At 44.8% G+C, this 4,715-nt stretch overlaps 1 long non-coding RNA gene across 1 annotated transcript; it reads left to right on the plus strand.

Annotated features, from left to right (window-relative positions):
• On the plus strand, positions 1-319 carry LOC122981688. The gene is made up of 2 exons (XR_006403292.1): positions 1-100; positions 160-319. It is a non-coding gene; the product is annotated as an uncharacterized LOC122981688 (long non-coding RNA).
• The last annotated feature ends 4,396 nt before the right edge of the window (positions 320-4,715 follow it).

Raw genomic sequence — 4,715 nt, forward strand, 5'->3', positions numbered from 1 at the left:
TCTGCAGTCAGCACACCTGTCTGCCATCAAGTTATCTCCTCTTCACTACAAGAAACCTACACCAACAGCCAATCAGTGCCAGATTGTTGTGCCATACACGGTTTGTTTGCCTGTCTGCCTGTGAACATGAAGATTTACACCTGTTCTCCTTGTCTCCAGGAATATCTGTCTGCCTACTCACCTCACCTGCCAGCTCTCATTCTCAGGATACCCTCTGCCAAGCCTTCTTCCCTGGATACCCTTCTCAGCCAATACCCTGGCCTGTCTTCATCTCACTGTACCTGTTAATTGTCTAAATAAAATACTTTTTTTTCACCTACCTGCCGGTCCAGCATCTGCCTTTGGGTTCTGCCTGAGATTCGTGACACATTTACAAGCTACCTTTCAAGCTCACAAGGTCTTTGATACCAAAACAAAGGTTTTCATAGGAGTATTTCTTTAAATTTTGTAATGTTTCTTTGTCATAAATTTTATTTAATAACAAAATGACAGAAGCAGATCCATATATGTACCCTTATAGCACTTGTCACTTAGTTCACCCTTTCAACAAGTAGTAGTTTTTCAGATTCAGTAGGAACTGTTTCAGTGGTTTAATATCATGAAGACACATTCATTTTTCCAGATAAAGGTTGTTGGGACGTGCAGGAAAGTGTTTGGTTATTAGCAATAATTTGTAATTATCATAGATAATTATGAATTAATATTAATCAATAGTTCAGGCACCAACTGTTGGATCTGTAAGGAGCACAGTGGATTACTTGCAATAATTATCAATTATCAATGATAATTAATCAATTATAACAATTTATAGAATTATTAATATGAATTAACAAATACGGGGTACCACCCGGAAACCGGGACCAATAACCAAACAGGGTAGTCTCATAAAAGGAGTTCATCTAGAATGTTAATATCTGAGAGATATCAACATTCAAGGGTGAACAAAGAAGGATGGATTCAAGCTCTGACTCCTTCAATCAGCCACTTTTAACAATATATTAGACACAATAATGACAAAATAACTGCTCTTTAAAGATATAATAGTGTTTATTAAACTTAGCAAAATTAACAAAGTTAACAAATGCGTCATTCAATAAACAACTACTCTAAAATCTAATTCTACCAAACAAAACACACCAGCTATGTACAGGGTTGAACACATGCAGGGGAATGCATGTGTGTGTGTGTGTCAATGTATGTGAGTGGGTGTAAGTGTGTGTGTGCCAAGATGGCGACGGGGCCTGACGTGATGACGTCGTCGGTCTGCGATGCGGACGTGACTCTGGGAGGAAGTCATGTCACACGAGACCCGAATGGTGAAAGTACGGCGGTGTCTCGGTTAGACAATAGCAAGATGGCGCCGCCTGGTGGTCGGCATCTTGCACTCACCCAATTCTGTGAAAAGCACACGTGTCTGATGGCAGATAAGGAACGACAAAGAAAAGCTTTGTCCGACATTATCTGACCATCAGATGTGCATGTTGGTGCGTGTGTGTGTGTGTGTGTGCACACATGTATGTGTTAGTCAAAAGAGAAGGAAGAAGGAGAGAAAGCGGTTCCTTTGTCCACAGAGAGCACAGTCAGCACACGTATGGACGGCAATCTGTAACGCATGTTGTCTGGTTTCTGATCGACAAAGCAACTTACTTTCTCACTCACGATGGCACAAACACAACGGTAGTCCCGGGCAGGACAAACACAAAACAGTCTAGTTTGGTGAACACAACTAAACAGGCAGCAAACTTAAAATACTAAGCAGGAAAAATGGATTCGGCGGTCCGTCAACCCACACAACAAGAAACAATAGCAATAAAGCTAAAAAGCTAAATGCTAAACAACAGCACTGATGCTGAAATGAACCAGACTTATGCCTCTTACTTGATCGCTTCAGAGGGTGAGCAGGGTGTGTGTGAAGTCTGTCTTTCTGTCCGGTTCTGTCCTCGGCTCGGATTCAGACGGTGGCCATTCTCGCACGGTCGGCGAACGTTTAACGGCAGCTGGCTGATTCTCGGTGGTGTGGCAGAGAGAACAGCAGAGTTAACTCGGTGAAGAAGAGCGGGGGAGAGAAGTTCCACATCTTCCTGAAGAAACTCTATTTCTTCCTTCTCAAGGGAATTTGAAGACGCTGGTTGAAGCAGCGGTCTCTCTTGGATCCAGGAATGTGTTCGGGGGAACACGGGCGAAGTCTCATCTCTTCCAGCAAGGGGAGTGTTCAGTGAGGGGAAAAACATGTGCGTGGGGTACCTACATTAGTGAAGCTGACTCACAGGAGGACGGTGTTTCTCCCGGCTCAGTTCACAGTGAAGGTGTATTTTTCAGGGCATGCTCAATTTTTAAAGGGGCGGTGATGTCATGGCTGCGTCATCAGGATGCTCCGCTGTGTAGGAGCATCTCCGCCAATGAGAGACTATATGTTGACTGTTCCCTGCTGAGGTGTGAAAATCACAAAGCATCCCTGGAAATGGAGTTTGCAATGGACTCCCATTGTCTGTAAGCAGCATTTTGGCGCTATTCCTTTGTCTCAGGGGAAGCAAAGGAAAAAGCACCGTGGTCAGGCTTCACAGGTTACATGTAGGCCTTCTCTGTGTGACCTCGTGGTTTGAGGCCCAATAAGATGAACATGTGAATGAGTTCTAGCTCACACAGGCTCTGCCCTCTACTGGACTCTATGGGTAATACTCCTCTCCAATCACACTCGGTAATCGCTCATTGAAATTTGCATGTACGTAGCCAGCCAGTAAGGATGCGCTTACCGATTACATGCGTCCTGCACCCTATATAAACAGCATCGCGCTGTCACTTGACTATTCTCTTTTCTTCAGCGTCTGCAAATCAACTCACTGATCTCTCTTCTCCAGGGATGGAATCACCAGTACCTGCTCGTTCCTGCCTGTTGTGTCCTGTGTCTCATTGCCATGCTTCCTCCCGATCTATGCCAGAAGCGATGGGAACATTTTGATGATGTGATGCCTCACTCCACTGTGATGAGAGCGAGCGGGAGCTCGAGATAGATCTCTGCAGCTGGATGAAATACCACCACTGTCGAATGCCTTGGCTGAGACACTCCAAGTGGCTTCTCCAATGGATGATGACAACAACTTCTCATCTGTCTCGGCAACTTTGCTGACCTTCGGAAATCTGCAGCCGACGTCTGTTCGCCAGGATTTCCTGAAAGTCATGGCCATGGCAGCAGAGCGTGTCAGGCCATGCGCCTTCGTTTCGCCTCCTCTACCAGATATCTGGCAGTGCGTTAAAGTGTCCTGGAGGGAGCTGCTGAAAACGAAGTCACCAGTGGTGGGACTGGTATCCTTCCTGAGAGTGCAGGGCCACTGACCCCCCTGGAAGAGGCCCTTGCAGCTCTCTTGCGTCCCCACTTGGAAGTTCCTGCATTTTTGCCTTCCAAGGGATAGCCCAGGCTACTCTTCGGCTACTCCCTGGCTCCCTGCACATTCAGCATGTGTGTGGACGTGGCACTGCAACTGCTGTGCGACCATGGCATGAGGGTTTTCTACTTAGATGACCTCATTGTCATGGCCAGGTCCAGAGAATGGACCATTTTCCACACAGCCAGGTTGGTGCTACACCTACCCCAATTAGCTTTTGCCATCAACTGGAAAAAACCGCGCCCCCAGCCACGTCAGTAGGTGTAATATCTGGCAGCCGTGCTCGATTCGGCAAAGGCTGCAGGCTCTTCTGTCGTAACCCAGACAGCTGGCAGTCCTCCGACTGCAGCAGGGAGTGGCAGTGGCAGTGACAACTTTGTCATGCAGGCATTGGGGCTCATGGTGGTGGGCCATCCAGTCATTCCACTGTTGCTCCTGCACATGCGCCGCCTGCAACCATGGTTCACCAGCCTATGCTTGAATCCACAGAGGCACAAGCATCACTTGGTGAATGTCCTCCCATCAGTGCGAAATGAGGTGCGAGGTTAGGCCAGACAGACCTCTACCTATTTATACACCCATAACACAGACACAGCACACTGTGTAATGTGTAAGGAAGTGTATATACACACACACACATGTAATAAGAGCTGGATAGGGCACTGCTGCTCTGCCTTGCAGCCAATTTTCCCCAGTGGCCACTCGTGGTATTGCAGCAAAAAATCCCCCTGCAAACAACATTAATTATGACTCTTTCTATTATGAACTTTTGCTCCATGGAGGTTTTATGTTTGTAAAACTTTCCTTGAGCCGAGAAAATCGATTTAAAAATCCATGACATCATCATAATGTAAAGTCTATGGACCGGAAAAGACTACTGCGCATATTCAGTGGGCTGCACAATGCAGAAGCAAACCCAGAAGCTAGAAACTTTTTTTTGGCATATGCACCAGGCAAGCAAGTCTGAAAAACTGAATATTATTGCTCTGATAATTTAGAAGAAGTAAGGTATGATGTTTATTTTGATAGTGTGTGTGTAGTTATATTGAGATACCTTGTATGATGAAACTGATGGATAAGTTCATTTATAACTAAAAGTTAAAACATCATAATTCATGGGTTAACAGCTAAAATTCATGTTGATTAAATTCATGTTTAAAAGGTTGATTAAAAATGTATAAAAAGGTTGAAAAAAATGTATAAAATGTGGGAAATACTTACATTGAGATAAAAAAAACAACAACAGCTGTACAGTTAAAAGAGAGAATTCATTTAATCATTATTGTGCTACAGTAATGTGTGGAGAATTATTATATTACTATGGCCATTAGA

The sequence above is a fragment of the Thunnus albacares genome, chromosome 5 (assembly GCF_914725855.1).
Source record: "Thunnus albacares chromosome 5, fThuAlb1.1, whole genome shotgun sequence".
Lineage (NCBI taxonomy): Eukaryota > Metazoa > Chordata > Actinopteri > Scombriformes > Scombridae > Thunnus > Thunnus albacares.